General features: G+C 49.6%; 1 long non-coding RNA gene across 1 annotated transcript; it reads left to right on the forward strand.

Moving 5' to 3' along the window:
* The first annotated feature begins 17,579 nt into the window (after window positions 1-17,579).
* LOC124489195 lies at window positions 17,580-18,800 on the forward strand. Its single transcript, XR_006958764.1, has 3 exons — window positions 17,580-18,380; window positions 18,506-18,551; window positions 18,663-18,800. It is a non-coding gene; the product is annotated as an uncharacterized LOC124489195 (long non-coding RNA).
* The last annotated feature ends 1,204 nt before the right edge of the window (window positions 18,801-20,004 follow it).

A 20,004-nucleotide genomic window follows, 5' to 3' on the forward strand; every position in this document is an offset into this window, starting at 1 on the left:
GGACAAATGGGATGCAAATGGCAGCACTTTGAAAATGGACAATTGGGGGGTGGCCATAGCGCCACCTATGGATAATGGTGGGTAATTTGTGGTGTGGTAGTTACTCATGGCCTATACTACCAATGTTTCAGGATTTTGAGAACTTTTTACCATTGCATACAAAATCGGAAATGCAATACCAACAAGATCCACATGGGCTTTTGTTAAAGTGTTTCTTGGCCTATACTATCTATGTTTCAGGATTTTGAGACCTTTTTACCATTGCATACAAAATCGGAAATGCAATACCATCAAGATCCACATGGGACTTTATTTCAAGCCAAGAAATGAAGGGAGGGGGCTTGGTGAGCCTATCCATTCCAGAAAGTACGGTGGCCCTGAAGTGCAAATGACACCCCCTAATATGAGTACATCCCCCAAATGAAAATACTCCCCCCCAATACGAGTCAACTCCCCCCAAATCGGATGACTTGTTCACCTCCCCCCAAAAATGAAAATACTCCCCCCCAATACGAGTCAACTCCCCCCAAATCAGATGACTTGTTCACCTCCCCCCAATACAAAAACGCGCTCCCCCCCCAATACAAGTCAACTCCCCCCAAATCGGATGACTTGTTCACCTCCCCCCAATACAAAAACGCGCTCCCCCAAATGGAAAACGACATTACATTAACTCAAAAACACATTACATTAACTCTGAACGGAAAGGGTAGGTACTACACTTTAGCGCTGATTGGATGCAGTAGGCTAACTAACAAGAAATAAGAAATTGATCGACAGAAGTACAAAATGCAATAGCCTGGCAGAGTTACGTGCACCAGAACATTTGTTTGGCTATCGAAGAATGTAGCAAATAGTAGGCTTCTTAGGCAAAAGTATTTCGAGTTAAATGTAAAAATCGATAGCCAAACAACTATCCTGGTCCACGTTACTCTGTCATTGTGGCATTTCATTCTTCTGTAGTGGACTATCAGTTTTTTCTTCTGAAAAGTCCTGATTCCTTCAACTGCGTTTTTAGCGTGCGCATAGGCTACTTATATTGTGAAACGTTAACAGCAGATCTAAGATTATTTCATAGGAATGACCCTGATTAAAATAAAGAGTAGTGTAATGACTCTGAATTGTAAACATTAATGTTTCCTCTTTCCTTCAAATCAAAACGATTAATTTCATGATAATGACAGAGTTACGTGGACTAGTTGTTTGGCTATCGATGTTTACGTTTAACATAGCAATTTATGCTTTTGCATACATAGCCTATGCTACATGCTTCGATACCCAAATAAATGTCCTGGTGCACGTAACTCTGTCAGGCTATTGCATTTTGTACTTCTGTCAATCAATTTCTTATTTCTTGTCAGTTAGCCTACTGCATCCAATCAGCGCTAAAGTGTAGTACCTACCCTTTCCGTTCAGAGTTAATGTAATGTGTTTTTGAGTTAATGTAATGTCGTTTTCCATTTGGGGGAGCGCGTTTTTGTATTGGGGGGAGGTGAACAAGTCATCCGATTTGGGGGGAGTTGACTTGTATTGGGGGGGGGAGCGCGTTTTTGTATTGGGGGGAGGTGAACAAGTCATCCGATTTGGGGGGAGTTGGCTCGTATTGGGGGGGAGATTTTCATTTTTGGGGGGAGGTGAACAAGTCATCCGATTTGGGGGGAGTTGACTCGTATTGGGGGGGAGTATTTTCATTTGGGGGATGTACTCATATTAGGGGGTGTCATTTGCACTTCAGGGCCACCGTAAGAAAGCCTTGTATCTTGTGCTTTAGGGCGTGACCTGTAGCGTCACCTATGGGTAATGTTGGGCCATTTGTGGTGTGGTAGTTACTCTTGGTCTATACTATCAATGTTTCAGGATTTATATAACTTTTTACCATTGCATACAAAATCGGAAATGCAATACCAACAAGATCCACATGGGCTTTTGTTAAAGTGTTTCTTGGCCTATACTATCTATGTTTCAGGATTTTAAGACCTTTTTACCATTGCATACAAAATCGGAAATGCAATACCATCAAGATCCACATGGGCCTTTATTTCAAGCCAAGAAGTGAAGGGAGGGGGCTTGGTGAGCCTATCCATTCCAGAAAGCCTTGTATCTTGTGCTTCAGGGCGTGGCCTGTAGCGCCACCTATGGGTAATGGTGGGCCATTTGTGGTGTGGTAGTTACTCTTGGTCTATACTATCAATGTTTCAGGATTTTTATAACTTTTTACCATTGCATACAAAATCGGAAATGCAATACCAACAAGATCCACATGGGCTTTTGTTAAAGTGTTTCTTGGCCTATACTATCTATGTTTCAGGATTTTGAGACCTTTTTACCATTGCATACAAAATCGGAAATGCAATACCATCAAGATCCACATGGGCCTTTATTTCAAGCCAAGAAGTGAAGGGAGGGGGCTTGGTGAGCCTATCCATTCCAGAAAGCCTTGTATCTTGTGCTTTAGGGCGCCACCTATGGGTTATGGTGGGCCATTTGTGGTGTGGTAGTTACTCTTGGTCTATACTATAAATGTTTCAGGATTTTTATAACTTTTTACCATTGCATACAAAATCGGAAATGCAATACCAACAAGATCCACATGGGCTTTTGTTAAAGTATTTCTCGGCCTATACTATCTATGTTTCAGGATTTTGAGACCTTTTTACCATTGCATAGAAAATCGGAAATGCAATACCATCAAAATCCACATGGGCCTTTATTTCAAGCCAAGAAGTGAAGGGAGGGGGCTTGGTGAGCCTATCCATTCCAGAAAGCCTTGTATCTTTGTGCTTTAGGGCGTGGCCTGTAGCGCCACCTATGGGTAATGTTGGGCCATTTGTGGCGTGGTAGTTACTCTTGGTCTATACTATCAATGTTTCAGGATTTATATAACTTTTTACCATTGCATACAAAATCGGAAATGCAATACCAAGAAGATCCACATGGGCTTTTGTTAAAGTGTTTCTCGGCCTTTACTATCAATGTTTCAGGATTTGAGACCTTTTTACCATTGCATACAAAATCGGAAATGCCAAACCATCAAGATCCACATGGGCCTTTGCTAAAGACCAAGGAATGAGTGGGGGCTTGGTCAGCCCACACTCTCCTGAAATGTTGCGTGTGCATCTTTGCCGCGCGTGTGTCAAGGGAAGGCTGAGTGTGTGAGGATTTGGAGCACGCGCGAGCAGGAGGAGGGGAGAGAGAATTTAGCCCCAAAAACTCTGAAATTAGCCAAGCATGCATGTTTCAAGTATTCACCAAAAATCGACTTTTCATCTTACATTCAACTTTTTTTCAGATTTGAATACTAAACATTCTCAAGAGTCTTCATATGAACTAGTGATAGTATCAGAGTATCCGCTTTAGACCGGTGGATGTGTAAAGCATTATTTTAGCGTTAGCGATAATTTTGATTTGCTTTATATCAGTCATTTTTTAAGATATTAAGTCAATTTTTCACATGGGAACATGTTGTAGTGTCTTCCACCGACATACCAAGTTTGGTGTTGATATCTCAAAGATTTTTTGAGATTTGACCCAACTTCCTGTTTTGATCCTTTGTTGATGATTTTGATTGGCTGTACCGGACAAACGATTTCGAAAATAAAAATTCCAGTGATAACTTTTGTGAGGCTCAGTCTGGAGATCCTGTCTGGCAATTGTGAAAAAGATTTGACCAAAAATGTAGGAGGAGTAGCGAAAAAACGTGTTTCCTTAATCTTTATTGTACAGAAAAATATAGGTTCTAGAGGCTTTTTTGTTCCTCATCAGAAATAAGGCATATGTAATGAATTTCAGAGTTTTGGGACTTACGGCCTGCAAATGGCATCACTTTGAAAATTTACATATTGGGGCGTGGCCTGTAGCGCCACCTATTGTCTCACATGGCCCATGTTTGGTATGGTAGTTACTAATGGTCTGCAGTTTCAACATGCCAAATTTCACAACTTTTTACCGTTGTGCTCTAGGGGCTGCCATTGACTCCCATGGGTAAAACATAATAATAATAATAAATATAACTGCAAGCAGTAATGGCGGATTCCTCCAAACGTTGCGAACCAATGAAAAATGTATATTCTTGACAAATTGGAACTGTATAGAAAAATCTATGCTGCAGAATTACCAATGGGATACCAAATCTGAAATATAATACCATCAAGATCCACAAGGGCCTTTATTTCAACCCAACGAGTGAAGGGAGGGGGCTTGGTTAGCCTATCCATTCCAGAAAGCCTTTGTGCTTTAGGGGGCGTGGAATGTAGCGCCACCTATGGGTAATGGTGGGACAGTTGTGGTGTGGTAATTACCCTTGGTCTATACTTTCAAAAAAGCTCGACCAGAGCATACCCCCCGCTCTCAGGGTACCGAGCTTCAGCTCAGTCATGGGATGAATGTAGGCCTATATGTAGAGACCAGGGAGACAGACACACCGGCCAGCTGCCCTGATGGGTCCGTGGTAGATAATTAATGCGGGTTGTATCCTACAACGCTCGTGGCCTCCGAGTAGGACATACTGCTGCTGATAGATCAAGACGTTTGGTGGTGGACACATTGCTGGACGAGAGTGACATTGTCTGCCTTCAAGAAACCTGGATGGCCAAGCAAGATCTGGACAAATTGAACTCCCTACACAGAACTTTCATGGTGCTGGAGAGTCCACTACCGATCTCAGCATGAGAATGGTTTGTGGGAGGATAGCTGGTGGTGTAGCTATACTGTGGAACATAAAATATGACCCAACGGTAAAGGTGGTGTGGCTTAACGTTGACTGGGCTATTGGGTTGGAGTTTAATCACAATGAAAATAAATGTACTATTGTAAATGTGTACACACCATATGAATCCTATGACCATGAGGATGAATTTCAGAACAGGTTAGCTTTTATTCAGTCCTTCATAGAGGACAATAGTTCATGTTGTGTCTATGTCATGGGTGATTTTAATGCTGACATGTCAGATAAGTGTTTATTCGCACAACATCTGCAGCAGTTCTGTAATGAAACTAAATTAATTATATCAAGCGTTAGTGCCTGATACAAGTTTTACCTATATAAGTGAAACGTGGCACACAACTTCCTGGCTAGACCATATTGTAACCACAGCCGATGCTCATGACTCACTGGAAAGTATAGAGATGTGTTATGGGCTGGCCACCACTGATCACATACCAGTTGCTAGGCTGCTAAATGTTGAGAGTGTACCCTTGTTGCTGGCCCCCCCAAAAAACTGGACTGGTCAAAATTGACCAAAGAGGTTATGCACAGATATTCTCTATTAACTGACAGCTTACATAGTGATGTTGCATTTTCTAGGGATGCCCTAATGTGCACGGATATGAACTGCAAGGATAAACATCATGCTGAAAAGCTCTGTGCCATGTATGATGATATTGTCAAATGTCTTTATGCTTCCAGTGAACCTTTTATTAATCACAAGAGTAAGGTCCCTAACGCACGGCCTGTCTGGAATGAGTTTGTGTCTGAGCAACATGCTGCTGCTAGAGAAGCCTTTAGAGTCTGGTCAGAGGCAGGCAGACCCAGACAGGGAGTGATGCTTGATAACAAAAACCTCACAAATGCTAGATTTAAATATGCACTCGTTTTATTAAGAGAAATGAAAACACAATGAGAGCAGACTCGCTGGCCAGAAAGATGCAAAATAACAATCTTACTGACTTCTGGAAGGAGGTCAAGATCATAAATAATAACAGAACTCCCCTCCCTTCTGATATCAAAGGGGTTAGTTGTCCAGAGAAGATTGCTGATCTATGGCATGAGCACTACAGTAAACTATTTAATTGTGTTAAAAGTAACACAGTGAGAATTGATAATGAATATAAAGGTATCTCTGCAGACTTGATAGTTAGATCAGTAGATATTTATGATGCCATCCACATGCTAGACAACAACAAAGCTTGTGGTATGGATTGCATTTCTGCAGAGCATCTAAAAAATGCCAGTTATAGACTCAGTCCATTTCTAGCCATATGTCTCACTGGAATTATGGTTCATGGTGTTCTACCGAACTCTATTATGTCAGTACTGTTAGTGCCTGTTGTTAAAGAAAAGGCTGGTAAACTGAACAGCATAGACAACTATCGACCCATTGCATTGGCCAGTATCTTGTCTAAAGTGTTTGAGAGAATTATTTGATTGAAATTGGAAATGTATACTCTGACTGCAGACAATCAGTTTGGTTTTAAAAGAAAACATGGTACTGATCTCTGTATATATGCTCTGAAGGAGATTGTCTCAGGTACACAAGTCTTAATTCATCTGTATTTTTATGCTTTATTGATGCTTACAAAGCTTTCGATCGAATTTGTCATGAAAAACTGTTTATGAAGCTAATAGCGAGAGGTGTCCCTAAACCTCTTGTGCGGATTTTGGTGTTCTGGTATGCCAATCAAACTTTTCATGTTAAATGGGACAATGTTGTATCAGCTCCTTTCCATGTTGGTAACGGAGTTCGACAAGGAGGAATTTGATTTCCCTTTTTGTTTAATATGGATACGGACGACTTATCAAGCCAGCTGAATAAGACAAATACAGGCTGTCTTGTTGGTGAATCTATTGTCAATCATCTGATGTACGCAGATGATCTGGTTCCACTCAGCCTGTTGCAACAGATGCTATGGGTGTGCTCTCAGTATGGCTTAGATCATGATATAAAATATAATGCAAAGAAAAGCCACATAATGATAGTCAGAAGTAATCAGGACAGGAAATTAACCTTCCCTACCTTTTATTTATCTGGCAGTCCCCTTGGTGTTTGTGAGGAAATAAAATATCTGGGCCATGTCATTTCTGATGATTGGACAGATGACAACGATATGTATCAACAGCGCTGTCAAATATATTCTCAGGCCAGTATGTTATTAGGGACGTTTTCTATGTGCTCAGATTCAGTTAAATGTTCCCTGTTTAGAACCTACATAACACCATTGTACACTGCTCATTTGTGGTCTATGTACAGGAAAAGGAGTATACAGATACTGAAAGTAGCCTACAATGATGCTTTTAGATTGCTACTTAATGTGCCTAGGTGGCATAGTGCTGGTCAGTTGTTTCTGTCTAAGCACGTACCAACCTGTAAGGCACTCCTGACACAACTGATGTATGGTTTCATGTGTCGACTGGACAAGTCTGAGAACTGAATAGTAGAGGCTCTGGTCAACCCTCTAAAGAGCTGCTATCGATTACTTGGAACTTAAGACTACATTGGCACAAAAGTCTTCATACTTTTTATGCACTGTATTATCTATGTTTTATGTTTTTGTTTTACTCTCTTTTTTATGGCTCTATGTCTGTTATTTTACGTGGAACTTGGCGTCTGAAATAAAGATTTATATATATATTGTAGCGACCCACGGATTGGTCGCGTGTTAACTCGCGCTGTTGGCGCAAAGGATTGTGGGTGGCGCAATTCACATACTTGTTTCATGTTTGGTTAATGTTGTATGCATGTTTGAGTTGAGTGTTGTTGTTCTGTCAATTAGGTTTGTTAGTGGATGATGTATGGATATTAGTAACTATAAGTTATCGTTGTTGCCATAACTGTGAATTGTATGTGAGTTAATGACTTGTTGTTGGCATTCACATGTGATTGGTGGTGTAGTAATAAAACCTGTAGTCGAGCGGTGTATGGGACACAGGATAAAAAGGTATTCTTCTCTGCGTCCGATTATTACGCATCCACTCCAATATAGACCCCTGGCGCCATCGTTACATTGGTGTCAGAAGTGGGATGGTGCAACCACGCAGGATGGAGGAAGAAATCGCAGATCTTGAAGAGACCATTAAGAGGACTCAGCTACACCTGGAGAAACGTAGGCTGAAGATGGAGCGTTCCAGGGCAAGAACGTCGTTCCACGCTGATGGGTCCAGTGTGCCACGGCCTTGTCGCCCCCTAGAGGACGGGAGTGGAACCACAGAACACACAGCCATAGCTGTGGACATCCAACCTGACCTTCCTGGGGCGTCCCCACAGGTGGATGTTGGGGCCATCCTGCCCCGTTCCACTGCCATGCCAAGAACACCAGCGAAGGTGCCCAAGTTCAATGGAGAGACGCTCCTGGAGCCATATCTTGTATATATCTTGTATATATAGTTGGCAGTGTGGCATGGTGGTTGGAGCAGCGAGGAAGCCGCCACTCATCTTGCCCTGGCGCTGGAGGGAAATGCGCTGCAGGTGCTCCTGGATCTGACCCCGGGAGAACAGCGGAACCTGGAGACCTTGACCAGGGCCTTGGAGAGGCGATTCGGGCAGCCACCATTCCCTGACCAGAGTAGGGACAGGCTAGCCAGCTGTCGCCGCCAGGAGGGAGGGAGTTTGGGCGCTTTCGCCGCAGTATCCAGCTCTACGCCCGCCATGGCTATCCAATGTTCGACGCCGCTGCAAGAGGGGAGCTGGCTCTCCATGCATTCCTCAAGGGGCTTATGCCAGAGCAGCTACGCCAGCATGTGCGTCTCACCATGCCCAGAACCCTGGAGGGGGCTCTACAAGAAGCGGTACGGGCAGAGGCGGTGCTCTGCACTCAGGCTGCCCCACGGCTGTCCCTTCCACACGTCCGGGCCATCGACTGTGAGGGTGAGGAGGCCGAGCCAGTTTGTCAGGTGCAGTTTCAGCGGCGGCCAGCCCCAGCTGGGAACCGTCGACCTCGATCCACTCTTCGGTGCTATCGTTGTGACGAACCTGGTCACATTGCCCGTGACTGCCCAGCACCAGCACCAGTCTCCAGAGCACCACAGCAGACGGGAAACGACGGGGGGGTGGCGCAGTGAGGGGCCCGCCACCCCAATCGTTGGCCCCTCCCTTAAGCCAAGAACTGTTGATTGGTCGTGTAGGCCACACTAAGGGACTGTATTTGGACTGCTGGCTTGATGGCCAACCCTGCCAAGCTCTAGTAGACACGGGGTCTACCGTCTCACTGGTGCGTCCTGGCGTCCTTCCAGGAACCATGGGGACGCTCTCCGGCGCATGGGCAAAGTCAGACACGAACCTGGTGACGGTGACAGGGGAGAAGGCTGCTACAAAGGGGAAGAAGCATCTGCGGATCCAGGCTGGGAACCAGGAGGCGGAGCACGAGTTCTGGCTTGCCAATATTCAGGACTCGTGCATTATCGGCCTGGACCTGTTGTCCCGTTGGGGTGCCTATGTTGATGTCCTGAGGGCAGCCATCACCCTTGGTGGGGAGACTGTGGCGCTCCAGGCCGGCCAGGACAAGAACACAAAGGTCAGAGACCAGCAAGCCAGCTGCCAAACAGCTGCCACCAGCGACTCCATGCCAGGTCAGCCTACCAACCATACATCGGCGGAGACGTCTGAGGCGGTGAGGGAACTCTGCCGCCGCAGCAGTGATGGCCTTGACCAACAGCAGTGCGGCCAGTTGAGGCACCTCCTAGAGGACTATGCAGATATCTTTGCAGCAAAGGATGAGGACTGTAGGCGGACGGGGTTGGTTCAGCATTCCATTGACACCGGTACCGCCCAACCCATCCGCCTGCGGCCTCACCGGCTGGCCCTCGGCAAGCGACAGGTGGCAGAAGACAAAGTTAGGGAGATGGCTGCTGCTGGGGTAATTGAGCCCTCTGACAGTCCGTGGGCCGCACCAGCTGTCCTGGTTCGAAAAAAGAATGACAGCTGGCGGTTCTGCGTGGACTATCGACGTCTCAACGCGGTGACCAAGAAGGACTCTTACCCCCTCCCTCGCATAGATGACGCCCTTGACCATATCACAGGCTCCAGCTGGTTCAGTTCCCTTGATCTGCGTAGTGGCTACTGGCAGGTGGAGTTGGCCCCTGACGCACGACCAAAGACTGCCTTTACCATTGGACAGGGACTGTGGCAGTTTCGTGTTATGCCGTTTGGACTCTGTAATGCACCAGCGACGTTCGAACGGCTGATGGAGAGGGTACTGGCTGAAATACCACGGAGTCGTTGTGTGGTATACCTGGATGACCTGCTGGTGCATGCCAGCGACTTTGACCGAGCCCTGGGTAACCTGCAAGAGGTCTTTGAAGCCATTCGTCAGGCTGGGTTGCGGTTGAACCCTGCCAAGTGTCGCCTGCTGACAAGAGAAACGCAGTTCTTGGGCCATGTGGTCAGCGCGCACGGGGTAGCTACCGACCCCGCTAAGGTGGCCGCAGTCCAGAATTGGCCACCCCCTGCCAACGTCACCGAACTGCGGAGCTTCTTGGGCCTGGCGTCCTATTACCGGCGTTTCGTCCGGGGCTTCGCCACGATTGCCAAACCCCTCCATCGACTGACTGACAAGGGACAGCCCTTTGACTGGGACGACGTGTGTGCCGGAGCCTTCACCCAGCTAAAAACTGACCTTACCGAGGCTCCCATTTTGGCCTACCCAGATGCGGAACAGCCCTTCATCGTGGACACTGATGCCAGCAACGTGGGAGTTGGCGCCGTACTGTCCCAGAGTGTTGGAGGGGTGGAGCGCGCAGTAGCCTACTTTAGCCGCACTCTGAACCGAGCTGAAAGGAACTACTGTGTGACCCGGCGTGAGCTGCTGGCAGTGGTCCTGGCACTGCGACAATTCCAGCCGTACCTGCATGGCAGCCATTTCCTTGTGCGCACCGATCATGCTTCCCTTACCTGGCTGTTGAACTTTAACCCTTGTGCTACCTTCGGGTCATTGTGACCCACCGTCGTGTAGGTAAATAATTTGACCTAACCCTTGTGCTACCTTCGGGTCATTGTGACCCACCGTCGTGTAGGTAAATAATTTTACCTAACCCTTGTGCTACCTTCGGGTCATTGTGACCCACCGTCGTGTAGGTTAATAATTTTACCTAACCCTTGTGCTACCTTCGGGTCATTGTGACCCCCAAAGTGAATATACCACGTTATATCACTAGTTAACACTAGGTGGCTAGAGAGAGAGAGAGAGAGAGAGAGAGAGATAGAGAGAGAGAGAGAGAGAGAGAGAGAGAGACCACGCGGAGTGTAAAGAAAATGTTTCAATTTATTTATTTATTTTATCATGAAAAGTTGAGTCAAATGAATTGCTTTCTTGGATTCGAATGAAACACTTTGCATCGTTACTCTCGGCCGGAGAATATATATATAAATATATATAAACATCCCTCTCTCCCACTCCATTTAGTCCAACCACGGCCTTCACGATCGTCGATCCCTCTAGGCGGGAGAATTGTCTGGGCGTCCCTCCGGCCGGCCCGGAGGCGCGTCAGGCCTGTGAGGTCAGGTCGAGCGTCAGGGGAAACCGCGACGGGACATGCCTGCCCGCCCGTCCGCCGGCCGGCCGGCCCGGAGGCGCGTCAGGCCTGTGAGGTCAGGTCGAGCGTCAGGGGAAACCGCGACGGGACATGCCTGCCCGCCCGGACGCCGGCCCGCCCGGAGGCGTTTTAGGCCTGTGACGTCAGGTCGAGCGTCGTCAGGGGGAAACCGCGGCGGGACATGCCTGCCCGCACGCGCGCCTGGCATGGCATGGCATGGCATGGCATGGCAGGCCTCGCGGAGTGGGAATAATGTCACGCTATTGTGATTATGAAGAACGATCGTGGGTCACGTGATAGACAAACTTACCTGTTGGTCACTTTTATAATTTCATACTTTTACGTAAATACATAAACATCCCACTCTCCCACTCCATTTAGTCCAACCACGGCCTTCACGATCGTCGATCCCTCTGGGCGGGAGAATTGGCCGGGTGTCCGTCCCTCCCGACCGCACGCTCGCTCGCCCAGAGGCGTGTCACCCCTCGGAATTCGAGGCCTGTGAGACGTCAGGTCGAGCGTCAGGGGAAACCGCGACGGGACATGCCTGCCCGCCCGTCCGCCGGCCGGCCCGGAGGCGCGTCAGGCCTGTGAGGTAAGGTCGAGCGTCAGGGGAAACCGCGACGGGACATGCCTGCCCGCCGGTCCGCCGGCCGGCCTGGAGGCGCTTTAGGCCTGTGACGTCAGGTCGAGCGTCAGGGGAAACCGCGGCGGGACATGCCTGCCCGCACGCGAGCCTGGCGTGGCCTGGCCTGGCATGGCATGGCATGGCAGGCCTCGCGGAGTGGAATAATATCACGCTATTGTGATTATGAAGAACGATCGTGGGTCACGTGATAGACGAACTTACCTGTTGGTCACTTTTATAATTTCATACTCTTACGCCTGCCTTTATATACATTTATATAAATACATAAACATCCCACTCTCCCACTCCATTTAGTCCAACCACGGCCTTCACGATCGTCGATCCCTCTGGGCGGGAGAATTGGCCGGGCGTCCGTCCCTCCCGCACGCACGCTCGCTCGCCCAGAGGCGTGTCACCCCTCGGAATTCGAGGCCTGTGAGACGTCAGGTCGAGCGTCAGGGGAAACCGCGGCGGGACATGCCTGCCCGCCCGGACGCCGGCCGGCCCGGAGGCGCGTTAGGCCTGTGAGGTCAGGTCGAGCGTCAGGGGAAACCGCGACGGGACATGCCTGCCCACCGGTCCGCCAGCCGGCCGGCCGGCCGGCCCGGAGGCGCTTTAGGCCTGTGACGTCAGGTCGAGCGTCAGGGGAAACCGCGACGGGACATGCCTGCCTGCCCGCCCGCCCGCGCGCTGGTCCGCCGGCCTTCCGGTCCGGAGGCGCTTTAGGCCTGTGACGTCAGGTCGAGCGTCAGGGGAAACCGCGACGGGACATGCCTGCCCGCCCGCCCGCGCGCTGGTCCGCCGGCCGGCCGGCCCGCACGCCCGGAGGCGTTTTAGGCCTGTGACGTCAGGTCGAGCGTCAGGGGAAACCGCGACGGGACATGCCTGCCCGCCCGCCCGCGCGCTGGTCCGCCGGCCGGCCGGCCCGGAGGCGCTTCAGGCCTGTGAGGTCAGGTCGAGCGTCAGGGGAAACCGCGGCGGGACATGCCTGCCCGCACGCGCGCCTGGCATGGCCTGGCCTGGCAGGCCTCGCCGAGTGGAATAATATCACGCTATTGTGATTATGAAGAACGATCGTGGGTCACGTGATAGACGAACTTACCTGTTGGTCACTTTTATAATTTCATACTTTTAAGCCTGCCTTTATATACCTTTATATAAATATATAAACATCCCACCCTCCAACTCCATTTAGTCCAACCACGGCCTTCACGATCGTCGATCCCTGTAGACGGGACATGCCTGCCCGCACGCGCGCCTGGCATGGCCTGACCAAGTCCAACCACGGCCTTCACGATCGTCGATCCCTCTAGGTGGGAGAATTGGCCGGGCGTCCCTCCCGCCCGCTCGCTCGCTCGCCCAGAGGCGTGTCACCCCTCGGAATTCGAGGCCGGGGCGGGACATGCCTGCCCGCCCATCCGCCGGCCCGCGCGCCCGGAGGCGTTTTAGGCCTGTGACGTCAGGTCGAGCGTCAGGGGAAACCGCGACGGGACATGCCTGCCCGCCCGCCCGCGCGCTGGTCCGCCGGCCGGCCGGCCGGCCCGGAGGCGCTTCAGGCCTGTGAGGTCAGGTCGAGCGTCAGGGGAAACCGCGGCGGGACATGCCTGCCCGCACGCGCGCCTGGCATGGCCTGGCCTGGCAGGCCTCGCCGAGTGGAATAATATCACGCTATTGTGATTATGAAGAACGATCGTGGGTCACGTGATAGACGAACTTACCTGTTGGTCACTTTTATAATTTCATACTTTTAAGCCTGCCTTTATATACCTTTATATAAATACATAAACATCCCACCCTCCAACTCCATTTAGTCCAACCACGGCCTTCACGATCGTCGATCCCTCTAGGCGGGGAGGCGGGACATGCCTGCCCGCACGCGCGCCTGGCATGGCCTGACCTGGCCTGGCCTGGCATGGCAGTCCTCGCGGAGTGGGAATAATATCACGCTATTGTGATTATGAAGAACGATCGTGGGTCACGTGATAGACAAACTTACCTGTTGGTCACTTTTATAATTTCATACTTTTAAGCCTGCCTTTATATACCTTTATATAAATATATAAACATCCCACCCTCCAACTCCATTTAGTCCAACCACGGCCTTCACGATCGTCGATCCCTCTAGGCGGGGAGGCGGGACATGCTTGCCCGCACGCGCGCCTGGCATGGCCTGACCTGGCCTGGCAGGCCTCGTGGAGTGGAATAATATCACGCTATTGTGATCATGAAGAACGATCGTGGGTCACGTGATAGACGAACTTACCTGTTGGTCGCTTTTATAATTTCATACTTTTACGTAAATACATAAACATCCCAATCTCCCACTCCATTTAGTCCAACCACGGCCTTCACGATCGTCGATCCCTCTAGGCGAGAGAATTGGCCGGGTGTCCGTCCCTCCCGCCCGCACGCTCGCTCGCCCAGAGGCGTTTCACCCCTCGGAATTCGAGGCCGGGGCGGGACATGCCTGCCCGCCCGGACGCCGGCCGGCCCGCCCGGAGGCGCGTTAGGCCTGTGAGGTCAGGTCGAGCGTCAGGGGAAACCGCGACGGGACATGCCTGCCTGCCCGCCCGCTGGTCCGCCGGCCGGCCGGCCCGGAGGCGCGTTAGGCCTGTGAGGTCAGGTCGAGCGACCAAAAGTTGGTCACTTTTATAATTTCATACTTTTATGCCTGCCTTTATATACCTTTATATAAATATATAAACATCCCACCCTCCCACTCCATTTAGTCCAACCACGGCCTTTACGATCGTCGATCATATCATCAATCATTTGTCCATGTAATCACGTGAGCTGTAGGCAAGTGCTACTAACACACATTCGTTGGGGGTCAGGACAGCCGTTGTCTAGGGTCACGCAGCTATGGCTCGGGATTTCAGTGCCCTGCAAGTTCTACAACAGATGTTTGCAAACATCGAGCAAAGTGAGTCCGAAGAGGAGACAGAGGATGTGTCAGAAATAGAAGACGGCGAAGAGTGCGTGGAGCATGTGGCAGAAGAGCAGGAAGAAGAAGAAGAAGAAGAAGAAGAAAAAGACGACGGGCAAGAGTACGCGGAGCATGTGTCGGAACAAGCAGACGGGCAAGAGTATAATGCGGTCGACGACAACTCAGCAGCGGCCGCCGCCGCCCGAGCCCCTGAAATCGACAGAGATACTTTCTTGTCGAAAGATGGCAAAATTGAATGGCGTTCGGTTGCGTATCTGAGGAATCCGAGGCTGCTGTCGCAACGTGACAGCCGTGAGAGGACCCCCAGAGGACCCACAGCGTACGCCGTTTCCCACGCTCTCGACATCGTCTCTGCGTTTTTACTCTTTGTCACGCCACAAATCGAAACAGTGATCTTGGACGAGACAAATCGGGAAGGCTATCTGAAACGCGGAGAGGAGTGGAAAGCAATGGACGCCTCTGACCTACGTGCCTACATAGGGCTGCTAATCCTGGCAGGGGTGTACAAGTCCCGAGGCGAAGCGGCCGCCAGTCTGTGGGACGCGCAGAGCGGCAGAGCGATTTTCCGCGCTACCATGCAGCTGAAAGTCTTCTACACCTATTCGACGTCGATACGATTTGACGACCGTGGGACGCGAGCGGCGAGACGCGCCACGGACAAGTTGGCGGCGATACGAGAGGTCTGGGATATGTGGGTAGAGAGATTACCCCGCCTCTACGACCCAGGGCCCGAAGTGACCGTGGATGAACAACTGATCGCGTTCAGAGGACGGTGTCCTTTCAGGCAGTACATGCCGAGCAAACCGGCAAAGTATGGGATCAAGTCGTGGGTCACGTGCGACGCAAAATCCAGCTACGCTTGGAAGATGCAAGTTTACACCGGGAAGTCGAGCGACGGAGCCCCGGAGAGGAGCCAGGGGATGCGCGTCGTGCTCGATATGACAGACGGCCTGAAGGATCGCAATGTCACGTGTGACAATTTCTTCACATCCTACGACCTCGGACGAGAGCTCATGGCGACGAGAAACATGACCATGGTTGGCACCGTGCGAAAGAACAGGTCCGAGCTCCCGTCCGAGCTGCTGACGACGACGAACAGGCGACGGGTGCTGTCGTCGCTGTTCGCCTTCACTCCCACCACCACTCTGGTTTCCTACCTCGCAAAGAAAAATAAGAACGTTTTACTCATGAGCACACGCCACACAAACGACGAAATCAGCGACAGAAACGACGGCAAACCGACCATCGTCTTAGACTACAACCTCAACAAAGGAGGTGTAGACAATCTGGACAAGGTCATCGCGGCCTACAGCTGTAAAAGGAAGACGGCCCGGTGGCCCCTCGTCATCTTCAGCAACATCGTTGACGTTTCCTCCTACAACGCCTTTGTGATATGGAGAGAGGTCAACCCCAACTGGATGCCGCGTAAGCGCAACAAGAGGAGGTTTTTCCTCGAGCAGCTCGGAAGGGCCCTCGTGACTCCGCTGATCGAGAGGAGACGATGTCTGCCCCGCGCGGAAGCTGCTGCCGCGGTTGTGAAAGATCTACGGATGGCCAGCTGTCGCGATCCACCTCCTCGACGACAACCCGAAGAGGATGGCGCAGCAGCAGCCGCCGCCTCCTCATCGGCAGGACCGACCTCGCCGGTCCCTGCCAGTAAGAGGAAGAGATGTCAAGTCTGCCCGGTGAAGAAGGACCGTAAAACGTTCACTGTTTGTCGCGGTTGTAAGAGGCATGTCTGCAAATCCTGTTCGCGTGTATACTGCCCCACATGCCCCACCGAGCTGGGCTTCGGCCAAGGAGAGGTTCCCGTTGACCCCGGACGACCTGCGGGAGTGTGTGCAGGAGACTGAACAACTCAGTCGAGTGCAGAAGATGGGCTTTGCTCAAGTCAAAGCACAGTGCTGCTGCTGCTGCTGCTGCTGCCGCTGCCGCCGCCGCCGCCACCACCACCACAACCACCAGCGGCACCACCACCACCACCACCACTACATGCATGGGATGAATAGATGATGTATCAGGACGGCAGGCTGGAGGTCTATCCATAGTGCTGTCTGAGGGTCATTGTGATGCACGGTGTCATGCACGGTGTGACAACTTTTCATGGTACAAAAATAAATAAAGTGAAACATTTGATTTTATTCCTCGCGTTGTCTGCCTAGTCTATGACGCCACTCTCGTGCCGTTTCGGGGTCGTGGTGAGTCAAACTGACATTGTGACAACTTTTTCACAGCCAAAAATAAATAAATAAAGTGAAACTTTTTATTTCTAGCCTTGTCTACATGCCTATTATTACACTCTCGCGCTGTATCCTAGTCTGCGCTGTGACTCACCATACCTAGTCTGTTACGCCACACTCGTGTTGACGACCTTTCGTAATACAAAAATAAAAGTGAAACGTTATCTGTCTACATAAAAAAATAATTCATACTTTCCCTGGCCGGGGAGCAATCCAGGGCTGTGGAGTTGACAGCCTCGCAGCCTTGCCACTAGACCACAAGGGGAGTTGCTTGTTCTTTGTGCTGTCTCTGCCTCTTTATATATATATATTTTTCTTTTACACTGCAACGTCTGTGTCGTCTATTACGCGACCCCGCACTGTCTCCGGTTCCTTGTGACCCACAGCGGTCTTCTGACAACTTCTCATAATACAAAAAAAAATAAAAATAAAGTGAAACCTTTATATTCCCCCAGTGTGGGTCACAATGACCCCGAGACAGCGCGAAGGTGGCGTAATAGACGGAGCTGTGGGTCACAACGACCCGGAGACAGCGCGAGGGATAAATGCAAGCTGCATAGACAATGAGGAGAGCGTGAGGGTTAACGGCTCCTCCGTGTGGTAGCTAGTGGTAGACTGTGATTCAAAACGAAAATGTTAAGTCCTGAGGTGTGTGTGGTCTGTTTTTTGTGAGGACGGACTATTTCCCCGGATTACAGCCAGTGTAAATTCCAATAGTGGGTTTAATGAAGACATTTTAGAGTCAACATTCTAGCACCAGAGGAGGGGTGTTCATGAACCCTTGTGCTACCTTTGGGGAAACGTTATTTAAGTGTTAGAAACATCATTAATCTGCAACCATGTCTACAGATGTGAGAGGTTTAAGCTACGCTATTCACTGGTGATGCAACACTCCTAGTCGATATTATACTGTCCGAAATACCAACCTTCCTGTCCCTGCTGTCACGTCGAAAGCGGTTAATGAGCAGCATGATTACATTGTTGCCTCTATGTCTCTAGTGGTAACCGCCTATCAGTATTCTACATTGCCCTTATGACTGGGAATGTAACTTAATATAATAAAACATTCTTTATACCAGAGTTTATCTGGTACGTTCGATTAAGACCTGTGTGATTGTTCAACTATTTTGTTTAATACCACTTGAAGACAGTGAACAAATCTGTACACCTACATACACTTTCTAACAACCCAACAACCCAGGGGCACCGCACCATGGACAGCGTTCCAGTAGAAACCACCGGCACCTTGGAGAGCGGCACGACAAGCCCGGATCGAGGCCATGAGGGGGAGGCCGCCACAGCAGGAGACAACGAGCAAAACAGGTGCGGCTCATGAGTTGGATGGAGGATGGCAAGACCATGAAAGGTGGGTCAGGCCTGCCGCAACAGGCCTACATACGGTTTGTAAGCTGACCAACTCCTCCTGTGTGTGTTTCTTTTTTTTTCAGTAAGGAGTGTGAGGTAGAGACGAGACCGGCCTGAACAGTCAAGACCGTAAGCTCGATCGACAAAGAAGCTGAGTTATTTGTGTTAGTTTTTGTGTTTTGTTTGGTGTTTGGTTAAATAAATGCCTGGTATTTTCAACCAACCAACCATGTTTTTCAGAAGTGCTGTGCTGTTCGGTCCTGCCTACGGCCCTTGGTGGCTACAACTTTTATACACATTAAACCAATAAAACATGCTTCACAAGTTTATAAGGTACATTCAACAATTTTGTTTAATAAAGCAACATCGTTTCAACAGAGATATGCTGTCTTAATTCACATACATTAGAAATGTCATTAAGTGTTGAAAGCTTGCCCTTGTTACCTAGTACTTAGTTCACCCATAGTAGAAGTCGTACCAATCCTTTAAGGGCATGTGATTTTTCAACATGAAATTCAACCGGGTTCTCCTAATCAACACATCTGTGCTCAACTGTGTGAAAGTGGCATGACTGCAGATTTCCTCTTCATCGACTTCTTCCTCACGACGCAGACCGTTGGTGAATTTGGTAAAAATGTCCGAAAGGGTTAATCCGTAGATTAGTGTAAGGGACAAACAACCGGTGATTTCACCTATATCCTCGGAGGGACTTTCGATTAATACTTTGATATGAGATATATTTTCGTCTAGGATGGCGATGGTGTCAGCGTACTGACTCATTGTCTGGTAAAACGAAGTGATGTATTTCATCAACACATACGGGATTACGATACCCCCCGTGTACATATGTCTAGGAGGAAAATGTGCACAGTTGAGGTCCTCAAAGCCTCTATTGGAGGCCTTCTCCAGAGTGAAAAGTTTGAAAATGTCAAGGTTGTCATGGGAAGCGGATCTTAACAGTGCTAGGATATTTCTGAGAGCGTCGTCATCCTTGCCAATGTCGGGTTGTGGTGAAGGTATGCAAACATAGCTGTCGGCACACTGTGGGAAATTGAACGACTGTGACCCACTTGGTCCCTTCACAACGCACGCGTGTCTGATTCCTGAACACATGTCACACGTGAATTCAAACTCCCCTCGGGTAGAGGCGATTAGGATGTCAAAAGCACCCTTGGCTCTGTCTGAGGCCCAGAGGCTGTTTGACATCATGAAAGCCAAGACGTTGGCAACAGCCTGTCTATTTTTGTCGTCGTAAAAAGATGGGTTGCGTTTGAAAGGTATAATATCGGTGCCTGCTATCTTCATATAGGATCCACCGTTAATGTTGACATGCCACTCTGAAGAAAGTTTACACGGGTCGTTGGTCAGGACCCTTTTTGTGTTATCGTTGACGACAGTAAAGACGACTGGTATCGGTTCCAAGCCACCTTGCTTGTAGGCATTAATCCGCATGTTATCAATGACAAAAAGAGTACTGCATTCACCAAAGGGTATGATGTCACGCAAGTTAAGTTTAAACATTGCAGGCTGATGAGCCTGACCAAGTTTGTTCATTGTATGGGAGAATACGTAGTCCTTTTGA

This window comes from Hypomesus transpacificus, unplaced genomic scaffold, assembly GCF_021917145.1.
Source record: "Hypomesus transpacificus isolate Combined female unplaced genomic scaffold, fHypTra1 scaffold_185, whole genome shotgun sequence".
NCBI lineage: Eukaryota > Metazoa > Chordata > Actinopteri > Osmeriformes > Osmeridae > Hypomesus > Hypomesus transpacificus.